Source organism: Balaenoptera musculus, chromosome 12 (genome assembly GCF_009873245.2).
Source record: "Balaenoptera musculus isolate JJ_BM4_2016_0621 chromosome 12, mBalMus1.pri.v3, whole genome shotgun sequence".
NCBI classification, from domain to species: domain Eukaryota; kingdom Metazoa; phylum Chordata; class Mammalia; order Artiodactyla; family Balaenopteridae; genus Balaenoptera; species Balaenoptera musculus.
Window position 1 is genome coordinate 40,189,909 of NC_045796.1, and position 14,278 is coordinate 40,204,186.

The 14,278-nt window shown below is 34.0% G+C and overlaps 1 long non-coding RNA gene across 3 annotated transcripts in view; it reads left to right on the forward strand.

The window, feature by feature from the left end:
- The first annotated feature begins 385 nt into the window (after positions 1-385).
- The window catches only part of LOC118904856, a 282,771-nt gene continuing 268,878 nt past the window's right edge, over positions 386-14,278 (forward strand). For all 3 annotated transcript variants that reach the window (XR_005022105.1, XR_005022104.1, XR_005022106.1), the window contains exon 1: positions 386-477. This is a non-coding gene — a long non-coding RNA (uncharacterized LOC118904856). The remainder of the gene's footprint in view (positions 478-14,278) is intronic.

Genomic DNA, 14,278 nt, shown 5'->3' on the forward strand with positions numbered 1-14,278 from the left:
GGTCAGAATGACCTTCATGCACTGGCTGTTTCTTATGTACCTTTAATTCAAAATAATCAGTATACCAAAGTGACATATTTGGGGTTGCCATATTCTGAACCCCTTCGAGTATATTCTGTGCTCTGAGAACTCCAGTATTAAATTAGGTGGAGAGCTCTCTGTTGGAATAAAGGGAGATAAATGTGTTCTACACCCTGACCTCTGATCCACATGCATGACAATAAAGTTAGCCCTTGCCCTTTATTTGAATGCATTGAAATTATATATCTAAGAGTGGGTCTGCCAGTTAGCTCCTGGCAACAGGACAGGGATTCATGTGCTGCATGAGGAGATGAAGTACACGTGCTGAGCTCTGCAGACTCCTTCAGTCCTTTTGGCAGCAAGACCCAGGTCAGTGATACAACTATGCTGAACAATTGCTACTGCACAATTGAATATCCTGCTCTATACTTCCTGCATCATCTGTGGTCATTCACAGTAAGTCATATGGCCAAGTGTGATGTCAATGAGGCAGGAAAATATTATACTGCATTCACTGGCAAGCACTGCAGGTCACATGACCTGCCTCTTAATTCTTGAAAACTAATAAGTATTTCATGATCAGATATTTTATAGCCTTCAGTTTCATTGTCTTTTAACAGTTATAGTATGAAAGAAAGCATACATCTATTGTTTAGTGTTCCCTTTCCTTTATAAAATATAGCATATATATATCTCCATAAACAATGTATTTTAGTTTCACTTGTTCCTAAACTTCATAAAAATGGTTTCATACTGAATCACTAAATGTAGTTCTCTGTGGCTTAATGTCATATTTGGCTCAATATTATAAGTTATGTAATTTTGGTTTATTTTGGGCTCTTCATAATGTTTATGTGAATAGGTATGTCTGTTTCTCCTCCAATACAACCCTGTTTTAACTACTAATAAATGATAATAACTCAATGTTTTCCAGGACAAGAGTCCCCCCCACCTTATTCTTCAGAAGGGTCTTGGTTAATCTTTGGGCTTTGCTTGTCCATATAAATTTTATAATCAGCTTGAAAAATTCTATGAAGAACTTTGTTGGGGTTTTGATAGGAATTGTATTAATTTTGCAAGTCTCTTCTTGTAAATTTGACATTTTTTGGAATATTGAAGCTTCCTTTCCACTAGCAAGTGATTAATAAATACAGTAAATGGGGAATTTTTTGTTTATGTCTTCATTAATGCTTTATAGTGCTCTATATAGAGTTATTGTACACTTTATTAGGTATATTCTGAGATACTTTATATTTTATGTGTATCTATTTGTGTGTGTATTTAGATATAAAAAACATGTAGTATATATTTTATATAAATATAGATTTAAATATATGTAATATATAAATATATTTTTGTGTTATACATAAAATATTTAAATTGTATCCACATAGTATAATTTAATTAATACTAATATATTGATTTTAAATCTGGCCAGTTTGCTAAGTGCTTATATTATTTAAAACAATTTTCTGGTAGATTATTTTGGGTTTTCTTTGGAGATAAAAGAATCAAATAATGTTTGAATAATAAAAATTTGTTTCTTACTCTTAAATCTTACTTTATCTTCATCTTTTCTTAATAAGCTTGCTAGGACCTCAACTCTAATGTTCAATGCTTTGTCTTTGATTTCAATCAAAGTTATGCTGCTAATTGTCATTAAAATATTTACTTTCGTTCTTTAAAGAAAACACCTTACTGAGGTATAACTTACATACGATAAAATCACATTCTAATAAGTATGATTTTTAGGTTTTAGAGTTGTGTAAATGTCTCCACAGTTTAGTTTTGGAACATTTCCATCAACCCAAAAGTTCCTTTGTTCACATTTGCAGTCAATCCCCACTCCCACCTTCACTACTAGGCAACCACTGATCTGTTTTTGTTGTCATAAATTTGTTTTTTCATACCATTTCACATAAATGGAATTATACAATATATAGTTCTTTTGTGTCTGGGTTTTTTATTCAACAATGTTTCTGAGGTTCATTCATGTGTAGCATGTTTTATTGCTGAATAGTATTTCATTGTATGAGAATACCACACTTAGTTTATCCATTCTTCAGTTGATGGACAATTGAATTATTTCTAGTTTTTGCTACTATAAATAATGTTGCTATGGACATTTGTGTATATGTGTCTTTGTGTACATAATTTTTTATTTCTCTTGGGTAGATTCCTAGAAGTGGAATGGCTGGGTTGCATAAGTTTATGTTTAATATTTTAGGAAACTGCCAAACTGGTTTCCAAAGTGGTTGTACTATGTCACATTCACAAGTAATATATGAAGTTTCCAGTCTCTCCACATGCTTGCCAACACTTAGGTAAACTGGACTTCACCAAAATTAAAAACTTTGAGCTTCAAAGGATATTAACTCTTACAACTCAACAGTAAAATAAAAATAACCTATTTGAAAATGGGCAAAGAATTTGAATAAACATTTCTCTAAAGGAAATATACAAAGGCCAATAGGAACATGAAAAGATGGTCATATAATTCTCCATTGGGGTAATGCAAATCAAGACCACAGTGAGATACTCCTTCAAATTCACTAGGATAACTGTAATAAAGACATACAGTAACAAGTGTTGGTAGGGATTTCGAAAATTGGAATCCTCATCCATTGCTGATGGGAATGTAAAATGATGTAACAACTTTGGAAAACAGTTTAGCAGTTCCTCAAAAAGTTAAGCATACAGTTACCTTAATATGCAGCAATTACACTCCTAAGTATATACTCAAGAGAAATGAAAACTTATTTTCACACAAAACTTGTACATAAATATTGATAGAATTATTCATGATAACCCAAAGTGGAAACAACCTAAATGTCCAAAACCAGAATGGATACAATATGGCATATTCATACAATGGAATGAAGTACTGATACATGCTACAACATGGATGAACCTTGAAAATATCATGTGAAGTGAAAGAAGCCAGTCACTAAAGACCACATGTGGTATGATTGCATTTATATGAAATGTCCAGAAGAGGCAAATCTCTAGAGACCAAAAGTAGATTAGTGGTTGCCTAGGGCTGGAGAGAGTTGGGGATTACATAGGTAGTGATTTTTAGTACGTGTGGGTTTCTTTTTGGGCTAACGAACATGTTTTAAAATTAGATAATGCTAATGGTCACATAACTCTGTGAATATACTGAAAATCATGGAATTGCACACTTTAAAAGGATAAATTTAATAGTATGTGAATTATGGCTCAATAAAGCTATTATAAAAATCAATGGTTTATAAATATAAGGGTTTATTTCTGGACTGTCAATTCTGACCCACTGTATGCCTATCCCTGGGCTAATACCATACTTATATGATCACTGGTACTTTATAGTAAGTTTTGAAATCAAATAGTTTTCCAACTGTGTTGTTCTTTTTCACAACTGTTTTTGGATATTCTATGTCATTTGCATTTCCATACAGATTTTAGGATTAGATTGTCAATTTCTACAAAAATGCCTACTACAGTTGATAAGGGGTGCATTGAATTTATAGATCAATTGGCAGTTACCATGTCGACAATACTAAGTCATCCAATTCATGGACATGGAATGTACCTTCATTTATTTAGATCTCTAATTATCTCAGCAATATGATATGATTTTCAGTATGCACGTCTTATACTGCTTTTGTTAAATTTATTCCTAGGTATTTTATTATATTAAATGCTATCATGAATGGTAATGTTTCCTTAATTTATTTTCAGTATTTTCATTGCTAGTATACTGAAATACAATTGACTTTTATTTATTGACCTTGTAGCAATAAAATGTGACCTTCCTTAACTTATTTATTAGTTCTAGTAGATTTTGTATGTGTGGACTTTTTTGAGATTTTCTACAAACAAGACTACGTCATCTATGAATAAAACAGTTTTATACTTTTTCTTTTCCAATTTGGTTGCCCTTAGTTTATTATTATCACCACTATCACCACCATCATGATCATGATCATGATCATCATCTAGTCTTAGAACCTCCAATGCAATGTTGAATAAAAGCAACAAGATCAGACAATATTGCCTTGTCCCCAGCCTTTGGAGGAAAGCACTCAGTCTTTCACTAAGAATGATGTTAGATGTGAAATTCTGTGTATGATTCCCCTTTATCAGGTTGAGAAATTTTCCTTCTGTACCCAATTTGTTGAGAATTTTTATTATGAGTGGATGTTAGATTTATCAAATAATTTTTCTGTATCTATTGTGATCATAAGTTTTTAATCTTTCATTTTATTAATGAAGTATATTATATTAATTGATTTTCAATGTTAATGCACCCTTGCACCACTAGGATAAATCCTTTTTATTATGCTGTTTCTTTTTATATATTGTATTTGTTTTGCCAATATTTTATTAAGGAGTTTTGGATCTTTCTTTATGAGTGATATTGGTCTGTAGTTTTCTTTCCTTGTGATGTCTTTGTCTTCATGCTTTGGTTTCAGAGTATTTGTTGTCAGAGTACCAATAACTATTGGTAGGTCTTCCCTTGGCTTGTATTTTCTGAGGAAGAATTGGTATTATCTATTTTTCAAATAGTTGATAAAATTTCACCTGTGACGTGGTCAAGCAGTCAAGCAGCAGTGCAGTGGCTAATCAGGCCACAAGTATTACTACTGCAGTTGTTAGGTTGACTTTTCACACATATTTCCATAAATTAGTCATATAAGAAGACAACAGCCCAAATGAATTCAGAGAGTTTATTACTTACACAGAAAACAAAAGTATGATCAGCAGAGTCTAGTCTCAACTCCCCACATCCCTAGTGCCATAGGATGACACAGAACCATAGTCCAGATGGCAGACAACACATGCAGTGTTGTCACTCTGTCATGGAGAAGTGGTCTCTAAAATATGAGCAAGCAGTTTTTTAAACTTCTGTAGAAGCCTGCAGCTATATCCTAAGGAAGGGTTGCGAGGGCAAGTTGGAAAGTTCTGTACTCAGCTGAAACCAGAGAGATGGATGAAAATGCCTGTGGCAGTGTTCCACAAGATAGGAATGAGAAATTGCCTTGTGACAACTCTTCAACAGACTTACCTCCTCTTGTTCCAGAAGAAATCATAGGACATTCCACCAAGACTCAGGTTAGACTGCAGTCAAGCCTTGCCTATGAGGCCTCCTACAAGGCCTACATGGAAGTGTGTAAGGTTACTAGAGTGCTTTGGCAGAGCCTTTCTTATACAAAAATCCTAGTACTGGGCTTTTCTTTGTGGAAATATTTTTAATTACTAATTCAGTTTCTTTCCTTATTTTAGGCCTATTCATAATTTCTATTTCCTCTTCAGTTAGAAAAAATATTTATTCAGTTAGTTTCGGTAATTTATGTCTTTCTAGGAATTTGTTCATTTCATCTAAGCTATCTAATTTGTTGGTTTAGCATTAATTTATAATCATTTTATTTCTGTAAGATTGGTAATAATGCCCCTCTTTCATTCCTGATACTGGTAATTAGCATCTGCTCTTTTTTCTAGTTCAGTGTAGCAACAAGTTTGTCAATTTTGTTAATCTTTCAAAGAACCAACTTTTTATTTCATTGTATTTTTTCCATTTTTCAGTTTTCTCTTTCGTGATTTTTTTCTCCAATTATTGTTACTTCTTTATGTTTATTTTGCTGCATTTATCTGGTATCTTTAGGTGGAAGCTTACATTACTGATGTGAAATCTTTTTTCTTATTTGATAAAAGCATTAAATGCTCTAAGCACAGCTTTAGCTGCATTCCATAAATTTTTATATGTTGTATTTTAATTTTATTGAATCTTGATTATTATCTTTAATGAGTGAAGTCTGATATTGGTTTTTATTTCCAGGGCAAGGCTAAAGATATCTGAAAGTACATTTTTGTGTGTAAGGTTTGGATTGATTGGGTCAAATGTTTGTGAGTGGCAAGGTTTTTGATACTCCCAGCTCGATTTTTAATCTTTATCCTGCTTTTCAATCAGAGCTAACAGACTGGAATGTTTCTGAGTGCCAAGAGCAGAAGAGTACAAGGTTTCTGCAGAACTTTGGAAAGGATGATTAACTACTTGACAAGAAATTTTTCTCATTCCAAACAATTGGATTGGATTAACTATAACTTTGGTGAAGCTGTTCTGAGAAACCACTTTTCTTTTCCATTTTCTCCTGCTGCCCCACATCTGAAGAGCGCAAAGTGTTCTAAGGCTATACATAGCCATGTGGGATAGTATTGTAATTAATACTGAGTTCTGAAGACCCTGCTTTTGCTAGTGAAATATCATATAGGAGAATAATGAAAGTGCATTAAAAGGAGTGCAGTTACATTTGTTTTTGCCAATTTTCTTGATTTTTTTAGCAGATGCAGACTTGCTTCTATGGTGCTATAAAATTTTAATGGTAAATATAAGCCTCGTGCTTGAGATCTGGTACAATACACCTTTGGAGGTGTTGCAGATACTACTCTTGTCTCAATGAAGAAGAACCTAGATCATAATCCTGCCTTCAACTATTGGGGCCACTTTGCTGAGACTAAGCAGGGCAAGAGAGAAATCAGGGAATAGAGAAGATTTTGGACATTAAAAAAAATTTTAATTGCACCATGAAAATATGAGAAGATAGATTTAATTTGTTGGAGAATGACTTCCTCTTGGCAATGGAGGAGATTTACGGCAGCAAACTCTAAGTGTTTTATATTGCTGATGTTGGCTAGGGGGTGAGTTGGTGAATGAGGTCACAGTGTGGTCCTACAGTAAGATTAAAAAGAAAATAAACACTAGTATCTGTTGAACCCTTAATAAGGGTCAGGACTCCCCTAAGTGGTTCTTTAACCTGGTCTCTTTGCTGACCTCCCTCAATGAATGTTGTTTATACTTCTGTATCAGCACTTTTCACATTGAAACTCATATTTTAGTTATTTCTATGTGTAGTGTTTCCCCCCAGTATTACATCTTTAAGGGTAAGGGCCGGCTGTATTCACCTTTCGTCTCTCAGTGTCAAGGACAATGCTTTGCATATAGCAAGTACTTAGTACATTCCTGTTAAATTGAATTGAAATAAACAAGACATCATAAGCTTGAATGACACATTTCAGATAGATATAAGCAGAAAACCATAAAAAAATGACATAGCAGAATTGCCAAGTGTTGTAGAGCAGCTCAAAATGTGGTATACTCAAACAAATGAACAAATAAACAAACAGTGCCTTAAAGTGTGTTCCAGGAATGAGGATAGCTTTAAAAGGATGACCCTCTTCTAGGTGAGAATATGGTCTCAACTAAAGCTATTTATGCTATCACCACATTGTATGATGTACATTGAATTTGTGAACCAAAATCCCTTAATTTCTAAAATGTCATGTTGTTCTGGAAATTGAAGCTGCCTAGATGATTAGTAGAATGACTAGTATTTTTGATAAGAAATTTCTATCTCCTATTCCAGGGTATATATACTATAGTAACTTTCCCACATGGACTTTATCATGTGGCCTCAAATTTGTGTCCTAGAGTTTGGAGCCTTGTAAAACATAGGAGAACCAAGCATTTAGCTTTTTTTGTGTGTAATAATTCAGTTTTTGTTTTTACTTACCATGTTTTTTTAACACAGAGATTAGATTTATAAAAATTTAAAGAGAAATTTTGTTCAACTATTTCTTTATGTGATACAAAGACAACTTGGTCTTTCTCTCTCTCTTTCTTTCTTTCTTTCCCCTTCCTTCCTTCCTTCCATCTTCCTTCCTTCCTACATTCCTTCCTTCCTTTCAGGCAGGGCTCAAGAGAAGTGTTGCTGTGTGGTATAGACAGAAAGAGCAAAGACCTGAGAGAAGATGTGAGTTTGAACTTGAGTTAAATGAATTATGGCAAATCATATGTCCCTTCAGCTCCAGGATTTCAGTTTTCTCACTTGTAAAACAAGAGGGATTGAGCTGGAGACTCTTCTAGTTTGATTTTCTTTATTTTCAAGTAGGTGAACTTATAACACACTTCTGCAAATGATGGGTCATGAACTCTGTGAAGATAACGTACATTTAGGCTAAAATATAAATGTACTGGTCTAAAATGTAAATGTATTGGAGTGTTCTTTAGGTTTTAAATTGTGAGCTTTTCCTTAAGTCATTGATTTGCTTTCTTTGCACTCAGTGTCCTCAACGTACATGATTTTTGTAACTGTTTCCATTTTTCAGAAATAAAAAAACAAAATTGTTCCTAGTATCTTCAGGGATAATTAAATGTTCTGTGAAAAGAGTTTTGAAGGTGAAAAGCACTATGTAAATGCAAAATTTTACTATTATTCTTTGACTGTCAACAATGCTTTTCCCAAGTGCTTTTCTGGACTCAAAACATATTTATTGCACTTCTGTTGTCCAGTTCTTGCTCTGAAAAACTATTATTTTTAGCTGGCTAATAGCTTTTTATTCTTTAGCATAAAATTGTTTAGCTCAATAAAGTCTCAGCCAAGAAACCTGCGAAACAGCCAAATGTTTCCAAGTGGGGAACTTGTCACTATCTTGGCCATTCTTCACACTTTTTAAGTAATGTTATTTCATTGTTGATATAATAATGCTACATGAAAAAATTAAGTAAAATAGAAAACAACAAAAAAGCAAAATATCACCCCAAGGTTTTATAAGCTCGAAATAACTACCATTAGCTTTAGGTAAATATTATTTCAGACAATTCTCTGTACTTGTGTGTCAATAGACAGATATACACTCACTAACACACATACACACAGGTAGTGATAATTTTTATAAAATGGGATCATATAATAATGCTAGTTTATATATGTCAATCCCAGTCTCCTAATTCATCCCACCCACCCCCTTTCCCCATTGGTATCCATACGTTTGTTCTCTACGTCTGTATCTCTATTTCTGCTTTGTAAATGAGATTGTCTATACCAATTTTTTCAGATTCCACATATATGCATTAATATATGATATTTGACATATATACACTATTGATACTATGTATAAAATAGATAGCTAGTGAGAACTCACTGTATAGCACAGGGAACTCTACTCAATGCTCTGTGGTGACTTAAATGAGAAGGAAATCCAAAAAAGAGGAGATATATATACGTATAGCTGATCCACTTTGCCGTACAGTATAAACTAACACAATATTGTAAAGCAACTACACTCCAATAAAAAAAAATAATGGTAGTTTAGCAGTACTAAAATTAACTAAGGTTTTAACACAAAGAAAAATTAAATAAATGAATTAGTTTGAATAAATATTCTTTACCACAAGAGTTCAGAAAGATCCCACTGAAATTAAGAACAAGAGATTATAAAAGCATCAGTGTGGTGTCAAAATCTCTGTTTAATTTTTATATAGCATTATGTGACCTCTTATGTGAAAATAAGAAAGTGAGTTCTTCTATTGCCTCCATCCTCCTTGTTTGATCTTCAGTGTTTTTATTATTTATATTATTCCTTTTTCTTTGTCAAATCTTCTAAAGCATTCTTTTTCTATAACATAAATCTCACTGATGTTTAGTTTTGTTTTTCCTGCATGTGGGGGTATTCAGTGCCCACCAAATACCATGATCATTTCCACTGAGATCTTTCTTTTGATTTATCTTTTGGTTGGTTGGGCTTTTTACTTTTCTGGAAAGGCTCATAGGTGTTATATTCCATGACTTCTTAAATGTTTCAACTTGCCATTTTGACTGTTTCATTACTGTAGAAAATATTTATATTTCGTCTTTGAACATATTTTCTGTGCCATTTGTTGCACCATGGCACGTATACTGATTTCCTTGGCCTGGATCATCTTTTCCTTCTACGTGTATCACATTGTCTCTACTTGGTTAAACTCTTAATCTATTTCCTTTACATACACTTGATAATCTCATGACTATTTGTATGTCTGTGGCTTGATGTTTATAATTTATTTTTGGTTTGCAAATGGTGTTTGAACTCTCTGTTTCTCTGGCTCTGGAGTTTCTCTTTTTATTTCATTTGATTGTTTATCTTAGCTTTGAGCTCTTATATTATTGAATTTATGTTCTTATTAAGTTCTTTTATAGCATGATGTATTTGTAGAGAATGATCTTCTTTTCATTGGGTTTGTTTGATTATTTGTTTTTCTAAAATAAATTCTTCATCTGGTTTTGCATGCCATGATCTTCCCTGACTTTTTTTTCCTTTATTTTTTGTTGGTGTAGTGTGCGTGTGTGTGTGTGTGTGTGTGTGTGTAGTACTTTCCATTTAGCTTATGCTAAATAGCAGCAGCTCTGAACAGACCGTCTATTGGAACTGATTCAGGGAGTGGGTGGTTGTAATTTGCCTTTAACTACCATATTTGAGAACTATTCCTCCCAGAGAGCTGAGTTTTAGAGCCATGTCGTGGGAGGTCTAGCCACTTTTTCAGAGCCTGCTGGTGAGGATGGGCCAGGAAAGAGGTGATCTTGTTAAGGCCTGAATCCACTCTGTGTTGGATGGCCCTGGCCTCTGTTTTCTATTCATAGATTTTGTCCTGTATCTAGTTATAGTTGTACTCTTAGTCCTGTGTCAGTATATTCTGGGGTGTCAGATCATTTTCCCAATTCAGAGTGAAGCCCTGTCAGATGGTGAGCCCTGAAGTTTCTTTTGCGTTTGCTCAGAGCCCAAGACCTAGTCTCTAATAATTTGGGCCTCTATTCTTGAGGATTTTACCACAACTTTTTCCTAGTTTCTTTTGTCTCTATAGATTGTGTGGTATTGGTGAGATTTGTCACAAGTTGATTTTCCTTTTTCCACCAATACAGCTTCTGAGGCCCTGGTTAGGAGCCTTGCTCTTCTAGCCAGAATCCCATTTCTCTCCTTGGCCGTCATTTTCAAAGTTCATGGAATGAAGTTGGGTTTCTTTCACCGTATGGTTACTACTGGTGAATTTCAAGGCACTTTTTCCCCTGTTGTGCATTCCATCAATTTTTGACAGATGATCAGTCTGCAATCTGACTTCACTCTCCCATCTATACCTCAGAATCTCCATTTTTTACATTTCAATCATCAATTAGATTTCTGAACACGCTAATAAAAACAATTACATTTTTGCCTGTTTCTAGAGACAAAAGCTGACTGTAGACCTTTACACAAATCTCCAAAGAACTGGCTAATTTCCCCCTTTACCTGCACTAATAGAGCTTTTGTTCTCTGGGGTCTGCTACTTCTTTATTTTTGGATTATAAAGACTAATCTTCTCTTGTATAAACAATTACATTTCATATCAGATTAATATGCACATTGACTTTCCATGAACACCTACCTGATTAATTTGGTTAATATTTTAAACAATATCAATAATCTAGGACTTTCAATATCAATAATCTAGGACCTTACTGGGCCAAACCCTTAAATATACATGTTGCACAAGAAAATCTTTTCTATGGTTGCTATAGAAGAAACTTTATTGAATTCAGAATTAAAATTTAGATATGATTTGCTCTTTTATATTATTATGCTTATTATGCTGTTACTACCTATTTTGATATTTCAGAATAAGGATATTATTTTTGTTCTTAACTTTTAAAGTATCAGTTTAAGACAATGACAAAATGTTCTTTTTTTAGCTGATATTTGGTTTCTATTGTCTAGTAAGTTTGTAAGAGAATTTTTAGATTAAAACAAGTTCTACTCTGTTTAATAGAAGGAGTGGTCCACAGTTATTATTGTTTAACTGGTCATTTCTGGTTTGGGCTACATCTATGCTTTTAATTTTGAGGTTCTGTTACTTATATATATATTCAGATTGCAGAGGAAAACAGTTTATAACTCAAACATGTTTTGTATTTTTATTTGTTTACCTGAAATACTGAGAATTTCCAGAGCTTAAAGATACCCACACGTTGATATATGCCCCAAAAAATACATTCCAAAGGCAGCTACAGGTTTGGGTTCATTTGGTTGTATTTTAGAGAAACTGAGATTTATGACATGGTATAATAAAATCCTTCTACATCTTTGGGGAAGAATGTATGTGTGTGTGTAATCTCTCCCTTTGTGTATGTTACAGATTATGAGGAGACAAATAGCATGAACAATGTTTTTATTTTCATGATTTACATACTCCATTAAGATGTACATAGCCCTCCTCTTTACTTCTGCTACCACAGAACCTGTGTGGAAGGGACCTGACAAGACACAACCATATTCCCACCCAGTTCTACTTGCCTTATGTTACACTCTCATTAGCCATTACTATCTCTCTCCCTGCTGTACTCATATCACTTCTCTCTCACAAGTGTTTCTTCCATCTTTCTCTTTGCAATTAGCAATTACTCATACTCTGTTCCCCACATGTCTAAATAACCCCATTTCTGTACTTGCTTGTCTTATGTTTAAGAACAAATTTCTTCTTTTGGTTATTATGTGTACCATTTTTTCCCCATCATCAGTATTTTTACACAGCAGTTGAATTCTTTCAAGTTCAGGTTAAAAATGTCAAAAGTCACTATTTGCCTAGTTAACATATAGTCTATATGATATTCCATAGTCAGTATATGATTATTGACTTTTTATTTTCTTTTATGATATCTTTGAAAGGTTGAGCAAAAAAAAATATTTCTTCTTTCACTTCTGTTAGGTCTGGATAAGACACGTTGAAATACTTATAGTCAAAAACCTTGCAGTGAAGCCACTATTTCTTTTTCTTAATCTTTTCCACTACCTGGTAATGATATTTCAATAGTAAAGTCATTCCTTGAGTGCTCTCTCTAACCTTTATGATTTTGAGCAGTCTTATGTAACAAGACAGGAAAGAAAACAGCAGCAGTTATGCTGTGAAAAAAAAAATCACTATGCATGAAAGAATTTAAGCAGTGTTTATATTAACTTCTATTCCTATTTTTAAAGTAAGCATGGTGTTAGCACAATTTTAAATATCTAAATGCAAACAAAGTCAGTTCTTTTCTTTCTAAGTTTAGTGGAAATCCTTCCTAATACCGGATGGCTACTGTGACAACCTCATAAGCTCGATTATACCTGCAGGTTATTATTTATATTTTACTTTGGTATTTCATAGACATTAGCATGTTGGTACTACTAGTAATAAGAATTGTTACAGAGTTCTGATATCTTTTATTTCAAATTGAAGAAACGTGGTCACTCCTTGGCAGAAGAGATATAATGCAAAAGTAGTGATTAATCTTCTCATGAAACTCTAAATGAGACTGGCAATTATTACAATTAAGGATGAAAAGATGAATCCTTAGTTGAATCCTTAGGATGTTAGTTATGCCTTCCACATCCCAGGTTCTATTTTTCCACTTTCTTGGGAGTAGAAATATATGTTATTGTCCAGAGGATCCCATCACTAGTGGTAGATGAAGGATAGACAGCCCTTGGTGCAGTGGCAGTACAGTTGTTAAAACATTCACAGTGGTGAACTAGGATACACTGGAATGTATACTGGCAAAAGGGAATTCATTAACTGGCTCACTGTATTAGGAATTTAGAAATATGAGAGGAACAGTAACTGTAATGACAAACTTGGTTGATGCTCTAGACAAAGATAAAGTGGAGAGTGGAGAGCAAGTATTCAACAATTCAAAGTTAAATATGAAAGCTAGGCAACCTCCTTGGGAGCATATAAAGAGACTATCATCACCTGCAATAAGAGGAAAGAGTAAGCTTAGGACCAAGACCAGGAATTAATTGTCAGAGTAGCTGAACACCAATGAAATTAAATTTTCTAGTAAAGCAGACTTGCTATGTGATCACTAAAGTACTAGTTGGGAAATGATGGGATACTGATAAATGTGGTGGGGAGATCTGAGCTGATGTCCTTGTAAATCTGGAAAGGCATGATTCCCCTGAACCCTCTGGACCCGTGTAAGTGGCCTCCCTATAAGAAGCTGGGACTTCCTTCTTGCTTGGAAAGGAAGCCTAGACCTCGCCCCTGCAAGGCAACAGGTGTCAGCCTTAGGATCTTCCCTTTCCTTCTCTTGGGAATAGATAGTGCTTGATCAAGGTAGCTAGAAAATAAAGTTGGATAAGGGAGAGTTTACCAATTTGGGACTACTTTCCCAGGATACAGAATTTAACAGTCTGGCAAATATCCTTCTACGAGGATGGCTTCTAGAAGCATAGAAAAAGCAATGGCCTACACCAGGAGATAGAAAACTTTTGCTTCTAGAGAGTGATAGTAGATATTTTAGGCTTTGCAGGCCAGGTGGTCTCTGTTGCAACTGTTCAAATCTGTCATTGTCATGAAAAAGCAGCCATAAAACAATACATAAATGAATGAGTGGCTGTGTGTGTTTTCCAATAAAACTTGATTTACCAACACGGTAACAGGATGGTTTAGGTC